This window comes from Schistocerca cancellata, chromosome 4 (assembly GCF_023864275.1).
Source record: "Schistocerca cancellata isolate TAMUIC-IGC-003103 chromosome 4, iqSchCanc2.1, whole genome shotgun sequence".
Lineage (NCBI taxonomy): Eukaryota > Metazoa > Arthropoda > Insecta > Orthoptera > Acrididae > Schistocerca > Schistocerca cancellata.
Window position 1 is genome coordinate 543,322,678 of NC_064629.1, and position 15,552 is coordinate 543,338,229.

The window sequence follows — 15,552 nt, forward strand, 5'->3', positions numbered from 1 at the left end:
TTCGACAGGCGACACGTTTCTATCGATTCATTGTGAAAACTGAGTGATGCTGTGCGCACTGCACTCATAGCTGACGATGTCGTTGGGTCAACACAGGAACACGCAGGAGTCGTATGATGTGGAGCTCCATGGTCTACAATGGCCTTTGGACGATGTGCTCGGAAACACTTGTGCACAGCATTGCATTCTGTCTTCGGATCTGCCACAGATAGCTGCCTATCCTGGATTACACAGTGGGGGATCCTCCGACCTCTGCGTTTTGTGATGCGACGTGATCGTCTAATGCCATACGACTTACGAGTTATTTCACCATCCTTCAGTCGCTTTCCATAGGTGCTCACGACAGTAGTACGCCAACAGGCGACCAGCTTCGCCATTTCGGAGATTCTCGTCTCCAACTGCAGCGCCACAACAATGTGCCCCTTTTCAGAACCGCTTGTATCAGGGGATTTCCGCTTCTGCTGCCCGTGTCTTCGCTACAATGACTGCCCATTCGTGTCTTCGCTATAATGACTGCCCATTCATCTCTGTTCCACTTACATTTATTCGTTGCTGCCGATCATCACCAGGAGGCATTCAACCTCACGGTGGGCAGTGGTCGTAAAGTTTTGGCTCATCGGTGTATAACTTTACACAAAGTTAATTCTTAACAGTGACGAGCGTGCGCCTACACTGTCACGATGACTTCTCAGGCAAAACAAATATTGCGAGACAAACGAATACAAGACATGATTAATCCGTTGCAAACTCACCCCCTGTTTATGCATTATTGGTCTTACAGGTAATTCAAATCTGATGGTATTTTGTCACAAAAGAGTTTGAACGACGAGCGAACAGACATGTTCACGTCAAAAATCTTTGCAAACCGAACCAGCAAACAGCCGCGCCACACAGACGTATATTTCTTCCAGTATCAGTTTTCAGAAAACCAGAGTGTGTAATGCATACTGACTAGTAGCAAGTGTATTCAGAGCTATCTGTTATTGAATCTCGCAACAATTTCTTCATTAACCACAAATCTACGAGGGCGTACAGAAAAGTAACGCCGCCAAATTTTTTACCTGAAAACTCATAAAATTATTTAAATACAACAAACGCTATTAATATTCTACATCCTTAGTCCTCATATCTACATGTTTATTCGTCAATAGTCACCCTGGCAGCGAACACATTTCTCCCAAAGAGAGATCAGTTTGTTCATACCGCCACTGTAGAAGGTTTGACTGTATTGACGGAGACACAGCCTCATCTCTGGTTGTACCGCTTCATCACTATCAAAGTGAAATCCATGAACGTGGTAACTCAGTTCTGGAAACAGATGAAAACTGGATGGGGCCAAGGCGGGACTGTATGGTGGATGATCGATGACAGTGAATCTAAGGCGTCCGATAGTTGTAGACATCGCAGGGCTCGTGTGTGGCCTGGCATTGTCATGCTAAAGGAGAGGGTGTGAAAGAATCTTCGAATTTGAAAATAGGTTACTTATACGCCAACATAATTACTTCAGACATCACCATGTTACACGCTACAATTCTGAGCCCTCTAGTGGCAGAGGGCTGAAAATATGCAGACATCAAGAATAAAGATACTGAATGTTAACTACGTTTGTTTTATTTAAAGAGCTTTGGGCTCTAAGAGCTTCCACATAAAAAATTTGGAGGCATTACTTTTCAGAACGCCCTCATAAGCACTATTTCACCATCAGGCTAGGTGGTGCATGGGTTGTTTGCTATGGTAGTAGGGTGATAGGGCTCTGCCCTACTTTCGATATCAAACTGATATTCAAATGAATTAAATAGATCAATTAATTACCCCCACCCCCACACCCCACCCCCACACCCACGCCCCACCTCAGACGATGTCATGTGTTTTCCCCAGCTGGCACATGGTTTCCTGCCCCCTCCCCCTTCCTACCCCTCCTTTTCTCCCACCTAAACTACTGGTGGGAATTTCGAATTTTGGTGGGAATTTAGAATTTTGGTGACAAATTCAAAAAATGGTGGGAATTTCAGAAATGGCGGGAATATCTTTGCTGACATCCCCGTCCTCCCCCCCTCCCCCCCCCCCCCCCCCCAGTGGTATGGCGGGAAATTGAAATCGGTGGTGCCCTTTCTGGGACCTGAACTCCAATCCTTCTGCACAGGGAGCCCAAGTGTACCCCTCCAGCACATAGAAACTGTCCAGATGCAGGTGAGGAAGGTTAGGTTGGTGTACTTTCTTTTTTGGTTGGGAAATTGAATTAAATATTGGTACCAGTTATGTAATTAGGCTGGAGTGAAAGGTAATATCTTTGTTTTTGGTGGGAATTGTGGTCAACTGACAAGATGCTGGTGTTGGACAGATAGGAGTTCAAAAAAATGGTTCAAATGGCTCTGAGCACTATGGGACTTAACATCTCAGGTCATCAGTCCCCTAGAACTTAGAACTACTTAAACCTAACTAACCTAAGGACATCACACACATCCATGCCCGAGGCAGGATTCGAATCTGCGACCGTAGCGGTCACGCGATTCCAGACTGAAGCGCCTAGAACCACTCGGCCACCAGCGGTCGGCGATAGGAGTTCCATAACTGTATTACCTGTAAGCATACAGCTGAGGATTGAGTCTATCGCTGTTTGACATAAGAGTTTGCTGCATGAGCCTCCCGCTGCATTGTTCAACAATCACCCTGCAGCCCAGATGGTCGAGATTCAGGAATGCCAATACATGCTGCCACAACTGATGGAAATTGCTTCAGTGTTCTAATTACACATCGAAATAGTCTTGAAAAAACCAGCACTCATAAACAACAGGTTATAATGAAACACATGTACTGGGGATTGGGAAAAATCATCATCCGAAGAGATTGCAGCAGGAGAGTGTGGCGGCAGTTGCACATGTATTCTCCTCGATGTGTAGTCTTGAACAAACCAACTTAGAACCAGTCTTACCTCTCCCATACTACCGCTCTCCACCGTAGGTAGGAATAAAGGCCTATTCTATCTTGTTGCTGATGGTCTGCAGAGAGATATGCTGCCTCTGGTCTGTGGAAATCAGTTACAGATGGATGCTTCCTGCAATCTGTTAAATGTATTTCTTGCAAAGATTGGAGTCCCCCCCGTAACAATAACGAAATTCCAGAGAACTCTCCAGCTCGCTTTTTCACGTGACTGCTGCTTAGGGAACAGGCCACTGCCACCACCTATGCTGATTGCAGCCCCCTACCGTATCTGGCAGCAGAGTCTTCAGTCCAATACATCCTCGGCGGAGCATGTGGCTGCGTGGTACAGCCAGTCTGACAGTGCCAACAATGCTGACACACACAATAGGCTCCGACGCCGGTGGGGCATGGAACAAGAGACAAATGACAACTACCCTGACTAAAAGCTGTTTGTCTGCTGCAACATACTATGGAACATGCTCCCATGCCTTCATCAGACTGTTCCTGCAAGAACTCCCTTTTCTCTGGTGGAAAACACTTCGCTGTCACAATTACATTTAACATGAATGCACTTCTTATAAACGAGCATACACTAAAAACACACACAATCGTTATGACAGTAAAAAGCAATCTTGTTTCCACGAAAATAGGAGCAGTCCATGTTCTTTCAGTTTTATGAACAAAATCGGCATAGTTTTCTACATTCAACTGCAGGATACAGTCTGCATCTCTCTCTCTCTCGCCTCACACCCATTATTTTGCGATATCCAACGACATGTAAAAAAACTACAGCACTGCCACTGATTACAGATGATCAAGATATAGAGGTCAGTACTTTATCGCGTTATATCTCCTATACGATCCCATCCTGCATAAAATCGAAAAAAAATCCACATTTTCCTGCAAAAACTACTGATCACTGCAGAATGTCCTCATTATTTCGAAACTGTCATCGGAGTAAAGAAAATGCGAGAATTTAAACTCCAAAATACATGGCTTGAGAGCGTCCCTGGCGTTCTAGTCAGTGTCTGTAAATAAACTGAAATGCATGTGGGTATTACAGACCCTTCAGACACATGAAATAATACTACAGACTACAGCCTTTTACAACATGTTGGGGAAAAATTCTTTTATGTTCAGCAACAACAGGCTGTGATTCAAGAGAATGTTGTAGTTCTGTACATGACTGCAGGTCCAATTTTACCAGTGCGATGCTATGTTGCACTGGCGTTATGAAACGTACAAAACAAAACGTGAGAGTGTGACTTGTAATAGAACCTCCTGACATCACGTACTGGCGAACCCTGTAAGACGCCACTGAAACATCTAAAATATATACCATATGTGTGCTGACAGCTGACATTTTTTGCTCCATAACTCGCCTCTAGCGACCTTTGTGTAGAGTCATCCAGCAGACCATCATTCACAATGGTAGCAGATTCCTGCGTTGCAGTTTCTTAAGCAATATGGTGATCACAGAACAGTCTGTTTCACGCAGTCTACTCATATTTTGGGTAAAATGCTATCATTTCTAGATTCCACAGTGAGCTATAACTCAATTTGTGGCTACTTTTTAATTAGAGGTTATGAAGTATGAAATAACACAAAACTTGCAGTAATACATTTTTTGAAACAGTCGTTACGACAATCATAAAAACAGTCATGATACCATGAGAATAGATACAGTCGATTTGTAATAGCTTTATGAGCAAAATCAGTCTAGTCTGAGAGCATTCCACATGTTCAAAATTACAAATTGTCATGCTCTAGGGCATTACATTCATTTCAGATATATGAAATACCGATACAGATCCGTACCTATACAGCTGTGTGGTACGTTCGAGAGTAGGTAAAAAACTACGAATTATCTGCATTCAGATGTGAGATGGGTCTGTGTACAAATGTATAAATACAAATTCCTGTTGGAGCTGAGAGACGCCGCTTGTAAAACATGTAATCAAACTTCAAAACTTGTAATCACATACTGTTCATATACTACACAGCCTGAATTGTTAAGAAAGTAAGGATGCCTCAGTAGATACAAGAGGGGCCTGAAGGACCTAATCGGGCCATGTGAAATAAATGTGTAAACAAAGAAGTTAAGCAGATGATTTGCTGGACTTACGCACTGTGCGTGTGTCACCGTTGATGTCAGGCTATGTGACCGACGGCAGCTGATGAGATGACGACTATAAAGGCTTTCAGGGCAGCCTTGTTTGGAAACCACTGCGTCGGAAATTACGGTTTCAACGAGTTCTGATATGGCTCTACCTGTGGAATACGACAACATATGAATCGTTGTTTCTACAATGTAATAAAATGATGTTTTATTCATTGTTTTGGGTCTCCGCCTGACATCAACTGAAGAGTGTAAATGTCAAACGAGCCAAGTGTCAAATTGAAACGGTGCAGTAGTTTCGCGCTATAAGCAGCAGGTTTCGCTGCTCGCTCGCACCGGGAAATAGAAACAGAGGCGGCTCCGCAGCCAATTTTAGTACACGACGCGGCCGGCCGCGGGTGCAACGGAACCCATGTGGACGGGTGGAAAGAAATGTGTCAGGCTTCATAATACGTATTTATATGTGTCGTGTATTATGCATTTCTTGTACGTGAATGTGAATCTGCACATGAACTTTCCTAATCCTCCTCACACCTTTCCGTAAAGCATTCAAAAATGGTTCAAATGGCTCTGAGCACTATGGGACTTAATATCTGTGGTCATCAGTTCCCTAGAACTTAGAACTACTTAAACCAAACTAACCTAAGGACATCACACACATCCATGCCCGAGGCAGGATTTGAACCTGCGACCGTAGCAATCACGCGGTTCCAGACTGAAGCGCCTAGAACCGCACGGCCACACCGGCCGGCCCGTAAAGCGTGGCCAAATCTTTGTTGGGAAGTAGTTCTGTAGTATAGTAGTGCCAACCTTACTCCTGGGTAGAGGATCAGAGTGACAGCACAGGCAGGTAAAAGTCAAAGACTTTCCAGTGTCACAAGATTTGGGGTGGAGAGGTTGGTCACGGCCAAGTGGTTCGACTACCCCCTCCACCGGGGCCCAGGAAGACCTCCGGGTGCCCGCCATATTCTAGGAGGGTTACAGAAGACGGGTAAGTGAGCAGACGTGCCCTCAGTGCGTCTGCCTCAATGTTCACGCATGGAAGAGAGGTATTTGAATATTTGTACTAATTCTTTTATTTCCAGCTTCGGATTGTGTAAAGAAATGAATGATCTCGTTAATTTAGGAAATTTGACCCCCTGTGTTAATGTATCTGGTCCCCAGTTTGCCTGTTATCCTCCTCACGTAGTGGATGTCCTATGTAAAATATTGGGAGGATTTGGTGGTATACATTTGGCCAACGCAATTCCGTCTTGCCCGTAGAAAAGTGCGTGCAGATTGGTATATAATATACCCGAGCTATAAGTTGTAAAATTGTAATATCTGTAAACTGGAACAACTGCTGCAATCGCTGTAAAGTCGAGTGATAATTTTTAAAATAAATACGTAATCAATTGTCATCAATCTTTAACATACCTTAAAAATCACAAAGAGGTCAAGCTAAAGGAATCCATTTAAAATAAAAGATATAGAATGCAGGGACCCACACATCAGCGTGAGCCCTCCAGCCCCTTGCCTAGTATCGTACAGAAAGGGCACGCTCTCTAGGTAGCGCTCTCAAGCTCCCCTCCCCAGTTATCCGTTGCGCAATTTTCATTCAGGACTTGACGATTTCAACTTTCATCTGGCGTCCCTAGGCAAGGAGGTTAGACGGTAAACTTTCAAAATCTCACATTTTTCAGGAGGATAAAGAAAACACTGTATCTCTTATTGCTATCCAAAAAATTTAGAAGGTATTCTTATACCCCAGAATTTTGCTGCTCACCTCGCCACTGCAAAAAATAATGAGACAAAGTGGAAAAGCCGGCCACTGGTGGCCGAGCGGTTCTAGGCGCTTCAGTATGGAACCGCGCGACCGCTACGGTCGCAGGTTAAAATCCTGCCTCGGGCATGGGTGTGTGTGATGTCCTTAGGTTAGTTAAGTTTAAGTAGTTCTAAATTCTAGGGGACTGATGACCTGAGATGTTAAGTCCCATAGTGCTCAGAGCCATTTGAACCATTTTTGAAAATGGAAAATAAATACTTCATTAAGAATGTTCTAACTGCTACCGCAGGGAACTGAGTGGTTCTAAGTACCAATAAGAAAGTTTTAGTTTCAAGTGATAACACAAGTACAATACAACAGTAATGTGTCAACTATTAGAACTGTGCTAAAAGAATCATAGCTCATATCTTTTAAATTTTTACAAGAGATTGAAAATATTTATTTCAAGAAAAAATCTTTTAGTGCTGACTTCCGTTTCTTACATAGATCCATTCTTGGGATCAGATACTGCAAAACGTATAGTTGAACTCCATGTGCTGTAGAGGGAAAAATGGTGACAATGTCAGTAATTCCTTCTGTTTTACAACTGATAGACATGGCAAATGAAGTATGGCATGGTATACATCAGCCGCGGTCTTTCCTCTGTTGAAGAAATTGAGATTTTCCGTTACTCTTCTTCAAAGAAATTTTTAATGGCTATTTGAGATGGATGAGACACTTTGATTACAGTGAATGTGGGGATCTTAGATGGTTACATTGACAATAATCTTTCAGTAGCATCTTTAAAGTCACAGAAGTCAGTTGTATGCATAGGAATGAAATGAGATGGGTTCATAGCTTTAGTTGACTCAACAGTCTCTTGGAAACCTTGCAGAACAAAGGCCTCGCTTATCTTTCTTCTACCATGTACCATCTAGTAACGAATGCGAAACATTTTCTTCGTGATCTAACAGATGAAAAAGTCTATGGACTTGGAAAAGACTACCGAGAATACAATAGCACTGAAAACGCGGTTTTGAAAAGATGGCTTTTAGAACGTTTTACATTTCCACTCCTCAGTAAATTACCCACGGAGGCGACTGTGCCTTTATGGCTAGTTGAAATAATTGAATAAAACACGGTCGCTAGATGAATGTTACTCAAGAATTCCTCTGAAAGAGCTGCCAGAAACCGAGTGTGCTGTGAACACAACCTCTTGCTCACCAGGTGCTCCGTGGGTATGCAAATTGGACTCATGCTGAATCTATTCCCCTAGATCATATAAAACGATATATTACCCCCACAAAGCTAACAGGCTACTTGAAAAATCAACAGTCGCATACTTCGGAAAACGTTATTTGATAAATACCTGAACGCGTCAGGGGCCTCACCTCTCACTTATGGCTGGAGGAACCGGGCATTTCAGCTGAATAACTTACTTTAATGGTTGTGAAATGATAGAGTTTGATTTGGTAAAATACCATTCATTCAAAAACTGTGTAAAAATTACTCAGGACTTCAAACGTCGAAGTTATAAAACAATTTGAGAATGAAATTAGATAATTAAAATAGAACAATGACAAGAAAATGAATGGTAGTTAGAGTCCCCATCAGCATGATGATGGACAATTACGATTGAGATGGTGCCCAGACACATGAAGGACAAGCATTATGCTTTCAAGAGTGATTGCAAAACTTTAAAATTGCACAAAAAAGAAGTAAATTCGAACAGAGCGTACAAGAGATCAGTGAATAAAGGAATAAGCTGAAAGAAACATCACTAGGTGGGTGGGCTCTAATGAGTTAATTCGATAGCGAAACAAACATGAGTGGTCACGAGAAAAATTCCCGTTGAAGCAAGAATTAGATTTGAAAAAAACTTACATAACAGAGCGTGAAGCGCGTAGATCAAGTTATAAAGACTAAAAAACAGAAACTAGGAATGAACTCCTCTTCCCTCAACATCTCGCGATTTCCAAAGGCGAGAGAGTGCATCGCAAATACCATCTAATCGTATCTGCCATTGAGGTGGTTACCTACAAGTCGGGGAGCGCCGAACTCTGGCCGCTGGTGTTTCTGGGCTGAGCCGTTGTGATGTGACTGCGAATCGCGGATCTCATCATGCTCCTGATTACTCGTTGCGGATGCGCGTAAGCTCAAAGTGAAACTTTGAAGACGTGGCAGAGGGTCGAAGTCAAGTAAAAGACGTATGAGAGTGCAGTCGAGATTATCATTGCCAAGGAGACGTTCGATTCAGGATACCAGTGGCGATGCGTTCCTGAATTTTGGTAGCCTTCCTTTAAGACTTCAGAAAGGCATCCCACACAATCCTTTCTATCCAGCCCCAGAAAAGAGCCTAACTGATCTTCCAGTTACGAATGTGGAAGTCAGCTCCCTAGTTTCCACCATTAAGTTAAAATGTATTGACTAAACAGGCACGTGTATATGGAAACGGAAGACATGCGTGGCTCCATTCCCAAGTCCAGCACACCGTTCCCACGGGAAGGGCAAATTTTGGAAATGTGCATAACACGAGTGATTTTATATTTTGCTTGAGGGAACGTGTCTGGAGACCATACACAGCATAATGGCAAGTGGACAGCTGAGGACTCCACTCGAAGTTTACAAGCAATGCAGAGATCTCACCCCTTTCCACAGTGTTTCCGGTTCTTTTATTGAGGACATCAGTTTTTCCTTCTGCCACTCACTGTTCGCAGAAGCTTAGTCAGGAGAATAACCCCTTCAAAGGATCTTCCAACCGACCATGCGGCCCACTAGCGTGAGACCCTATGGTGCCCGGCACTGCCCGACAGCTCTTCCAGAGCGTGCGTGTGTTCCTCCCGTTTACACCCCAGCGAACAGGAGTTCTCCTAGTCAAAACCAGATGCATTTAATGGAAAAATGAAATGTGAGAGGGATGGGTCACCTACATTGCTATGTAGTTCTCCCTAGCCTGAAACAGGCTTTCCCCTCACAGAGTAATTGTTCACACTAGTAGTAATACAAATGCTCTGGATCCTGCTTGCAATGCTGGACACCAGCATGATGACCAAGGATATATTTCACAGTTGCAACAGCTGCAGAGCTGGTCATAGCTGGCCATGTAAAAAATGTATTCACATGGTAATCTTGATAAAACTGCATATATGCTGAGATGACAAAAGTTATGGGATAGCGATCTTCACATATACAGATGGCGGTAGTATCGCGTACACGAGGTCTAAAAGAGCAGTGCATTAGTGGACCTGCCATTTGTACTCGGGTGATTCATGTGAAAAGGTTTCCGACGTGATTGTGGGCCGGCCGGAGTGGCCGTGCGGTTCAGGGCGCTCCAGTCTGGAACCGAGCGACCGCTACGGTCGCAGGTTCGAATCCTGCCTCGGGCATGGATGTGTGTGATGTCCTTAGGTTAGTTAGGTTTAAGTAGTTCTAAGTTCTAGGGGACTGATGACTTCAGAAGTTAAGTCCCATAGTGCTCAGAGCCATTTGAACCATTTGAACCGTGATTGTGGCCGGCAACCGGAATCAACAGACTTTGAACGCGGAATGGAAATTGGAGCTAGACACATGGGACATTCCATTCTGGAAGTAGTTAGGGATTTCAGTATTCTGAGATCCACAGTGGCAAGAGCGCGCCGAGAAGACCACATTTCACGCGTTACCTCCTACCAGGGACGACGCAGTGACTGAGAGGTTTCACTTACGAGCGAGAGTAGCAGCGTTCACGTAGAGTTGCCTGTGCTAACAGTCAAACAACACTACGTGAAATAACCGCAGAAATCAATGTGGGACGTACGACGAACGTGTCCGTTAGGACAGGGCGGGGAAATTTGGCATTAATGGGCTATGGTAGCAGACGACCGACGCGGGTGCCTTTGCTAACAGTATTACATCGCGTGTTGCACCTCCCTTGGGATCGTGACCGTATCGGTTGGACCCTAGAGGAGTGGAATATCGAGGCCTGGTGAGGTGAGTGCCGATTTCAGAGGTAAACGCTGATGGTGAGTTTCGAGAGTGGCGCAGGCGGCATGAAGCCACGGAATCAGATTGTTAAACAAGGCACTGTGCAAGCTGTTGTTGGCTGCATGATGGTATGGACTGTGTTTACGTGGAATGGGCTGGGTCGTGGACTGGAAATGGCTATGTTTAGCTACATGGAGACAATTTGTAGGCATTCATGTACTTCATGTTTCCAAACAACGATGAGAGTTTTATTGATGACAATGCGCCATGTCATCGGGCGACAGTTGAACATTCTGGATAGCTGAAGCGAATGATATGGCCATCCATATCGCACGACAAGAATCCGATCGAACATTTATGGGATATAAGCGAGAGGTCAGTTGGTGCACAAAATCCAGCATCGGGAACACTTTCGCAATTGTGGACGGCTATAGAGGCAGCATGGCTCAGTATTTATGAAGAGAATTTCCATTGACTTGTTGAGTCCATGCCACGTCCAGATGCTGCACTACGCTGGCCAAAAGGAGGTCCGACACGATATTAGGAGGTATTTCATGACTTTTGTCACCTCAGTGTATTTTAACGCATTTCAGTGCGCAAGCTGTAATGACCAAAGCGCGCAGAAACACGATGAGCGTAGGAGAAACTACAGGAACAATCACACAACGGCTTTGCTACGCACAGAAAGTTTACGTGCATATTGCTACGATCCTTGCTGCGGCGCCCATCACCTCAGTGCCGCAAGGACACGGTGTCGGAATCAGAGGCTCGTTCTTCACGGAAACGGCCGCACAAAACGTCTCGTGTCCACAGGCTGTCTACAAGTGAGCTCTGAGCTGTTTCCTCGTTTCGCGGTTGGCTTCAGAGAATTGGTTGCACTGGCTCCTGCCAAGCTACCAACCCAGTTAGTGTCTTAAGCATGCTCCTCTCACACGGGGAACACTAGAATTTTTCTCTGTTACGTCCCCTGGTTCTGCTTATTTTGTACGAGGCCTGAGAATGGCACCGTCTTTGTCTTCTTCGCCGAGTTTTAACTCGGCGGTTTCGCTCCCACTACCTCTCACAAGAAGCTGCCATTGTGAGAAATCGCTCCAACGTGCTACCGAAACCATGTGTCACCAAATGTTCACCATGGTGTTCTCCGTCATCTCCCTCGCTCATGTCAGGTATAAAAACTGACGTACAAGAAAATGTGTAAAGGCCTCATTTACTCACCATTACCCTTCCAGCAATATATTCGCGTGACTATACGTCGCGATATGACTCTGTTGAACCCATCGCTCTTTTGAGAAATCTGAAATCGCTTGCGACCAGTCGATTCACTTAAAGTCGACTGCTTCATATGAAAACTGCTTTATTCTTCGTAACCTAAATTCTAAGCAATAAAAGTTGGTTCTAATGTAACATAAAAGAGACTTTCGGCCACTACATAAAATTGCTCGAAATTATCCTTCCCTTTATATGTCGATCTTTGAACTTATGACGTTCGCTGCCGAATTTCGAGTCTGACCTTGTTTTCTTTTATGGGATTGCACACTTTCTAATGTGGCATCGTATAAAATTCTTCGAACAGGGCTTCAACGACGTAACATTTGTGAAACTTGATCAAATACACTAGTGTGCAAAACTTAGGGACGAATGTAACTTTCGCATGATGTGTCACTGCCAAGTAACATAGCTCGATGAAACTTAGACCATACAAAGAAAGAAGTATTACATTATAGGACAGAAGGTTGGACGGACTCTCATTTGGTGATGGGTGGGAACACGTAATGCATCTAGTATCATTATCGAACATTATGGTTTTGGTGGTCTAGGTGTTACGCTATGGAGAGACATAATTTTTATCTTACAAGTCTTTGAACACGGTACACTCACCGGTCAATGTTATTGTGGTACAATACTCATTCCCCATGTGCCTCTTCTCAGGGTTCCATTCAGCCCTGACTTCATTTCTATTGATGACAATACGCGACGGCAACGAACTGCCCAGGTGGAGGAGCTCTTGGAATGATAGAACATCTTGTGAATGGACTGGCCTTTTCATTCCCCCAACTTTATCCAACCGAGCACGTGTGGGATGCGCTGGAAAGTATTACAGCACGTCCAGAACGACCATCCAGCTCTTGTCAACCGCCTATGTGAGGGATGAGACGCCCTACCACAAGAACTCTTTATAAATCTCGTAGCCAGCATGATAGTACGTTGCAAAAAAGACACTGCCGTCCGTGGTGGTCATGCGCCCTGTTAAGTGTAACGTCACGCCTTCTGTAATGTCCAGGCGCAGAATAGAGAGTATCCAGAATGGTAACTCAGCTGAAATCCATGCACCAGGATTTAGTGCTCACGCACGAAGTCTGCCATATTGAAAACGAGTAAACAGCTAGCTGTGTTTGAAGCCTGAGGGGAACGGATAGGTTCTGTTTATTTTATTAAATGCGCATTTCACCAGCTGGGCTTACCTACAAGTAAGCAGTTGCTTGATGTACTGTAAAAGATAGAAACATAGTAATCAGCAGTAGTAAGAGAAAATACCACACAGGAAAGTAACGAGCGATTCCCACGAAGTAGCAGTACATGAGAAAAATGAGTTTTCAGATTATCTTGCTGTAAACAGTAAAAGCCCATTAAACTGTAAAAAATACTGCATGTATATGAAGAAAAGCTACATCAACTCCTGGAGTTAATTTTTCGGTATATTTTCCCTTCTTCCTTTAAAAAAATTAAAAACGACTGTTTTCTCATTTGGGCATATTCATCAGTTCTGTGTATAATATGTCTCATTCCATTCTGAGGATAATAATTGTCAGGCAAACTTTCTTTCGGTCGTATCTTACAGTTTCATATCACAGCTTTGTGATGATGTGCCTATTTTTTCGATATGGGCATAACTGCTGTGATAATTAATTTCCAAATACTCTGTAGAGTAAAAGTTGAACGGTTTTCAGTGAAAAATGTGGTCGCTGGATGCTTAACATTTGGTTCGTTTTAGGTTGTACGTAGCTTTATTCTAAATGTAGCTAACATATAGTACTTGTCTTCAAAAGCGGAAGGAAAGCCACATCTAACTACAGAATGGAGAAAATAGACGCTAAAGTATTTTACTTGAGCGCACTTCTTCAGCGCAACACATAAAGTAACTTGCAGCTGACAAGGAGACCGCACTTATTCGTCACCGATTTCGTCCAAGTTTGTGGTATTTGCAGGGCTTGGTTAGAGATGACAGTACCACAAGTGGGAGCTCATGATGGCCAGGCGTTTGAAAGAAAATGGCAATTTTGGGGCGGCTCGGGCTAGACATGACACATTAATGGTAGCAACGCACGTAAATTGGGGGTGGCTGAGTGGATTGTACTCGTTATGGTGGTACATATACTAAAACTGGAACTACACAGAGAAGATTAGTAAATCTCCTGAGCAAAGTTGACAAAACTTAAGGAAAACAAAGTTGTAAGATTACAGAACGGTAAGCCGAAGGTCGTGGGTTCGAGACCCTCTGTGGAAACTATTTAATCTTTCATAATTTCAATTTTTTACGCTATTTGCCCTGCAAAATAAACGGAAATAAGATTTAATATGATGCATTAGTAGTACTTTCATAAAAGGCATGAAAAGGAAAGGCAAACAAAAGTATCGGATTCCATACAGTTTTCTAGAAAGCGATTGTAAGCTTAAACACTAGCGTGTAGGTTACTCTTCCCTAAAAACCGAACCTTTAGTCCTGTCACGGGATAAGCCCCATATAACACTAACGTGCCGTGAAACACGCTAATATTACTCTCTGAGAGGATTTCGAATTTTGACTGCGCGTGCGTCTAATGGACAAAGGTATCGGACTATAATTTTGAATATGGTGAAATTAACAGAAAAACTAAACGGACTTTAACCTTTGGAGTTAATGAAAGTAATAAAATCATCTACATCTACGTGATTAGTCTGCTATTCACAATTAAGTGCCTGACAGAGGATTCAATGAACAACCTGTCTCTCTACCGTTACGCTCTCGAACGGTGCGCGGAAAAAACGAGCACTTACATTTTTCAGTGCGAGCCCTGATTTCTCTAATTTTATCTTGATGATCATTTCTCCCTATGTAGGTGGGTACCAACAGAATGTTTTCGCAATCGGAGAAGAAAACTGATGACTGAATTTGCATGATAAGAACCCGTCGCAATGAAAAACACCTTTGTTTTAATGATTGCCACTCCAATTCACGTATCATGTCTGTGACACTGTCTCCCCTATTTCGCGATAATACAAACCAAGCTGCCCTTGTTTGTACTTTTTCGATGTCATCCGTCGGAAATATATGTTTAAGAAAATCGAATATTGGTTATTGAAGTTACTTTCGGTGATATTTTCCTTTGAATAGCACACAAGACACAAACTGACACAGTGCACTCTGAACTGTGTGTAGCAGCAGTTACCAATAACGCACACATCCTTGAATTATACGAAGCAAATTTGCACCAAGCTCATACTAATGACAGCTACACTCAAGATCATTACTTAATCAATTACTGAAATGTTACTGCATGAAGTGCAGAAAACTAAATTTGGATGTGAGGGGCTTTTATCTTAACTGACATGACAAAAACAAATAAAGATGAATATTATCATAAATACACTGTTAAAACTCCTCTACGTATATCAGTTTTCCTTAGCAACAGAAATAGTTCAATCTTTTTTTCTTATAGGTGGAGAATATGATGGGGACTCATAAACTAGTATAGTTTCACTCGTCAACACTCTCTGATTATTACAGTAGAAAAGATTAATTCAAAAAGCTAATCATTCACTTCAC

General features: G+C 43.2%; 1 non-coding gene across 1 annotated transcript; it reads left to right on the forward strand.

The window, feature by feature from the left end:
- The first annotated feature begins 14,099 nt into the window (after window positions 1-14,099).
- Window positions 14,100-14,206, forward strand: LOC126186580 (U6 spliceosomal RNA). Its single transcript, XR_007537650.1, has one exon. It is a non-coding gene; the product is annotated as a U6 spliceosomal RNA (small nuclear RNA).
- The last annotated feature ends 1,346 nt before the right edge of the window (window positions 14,207-15,552 follow it).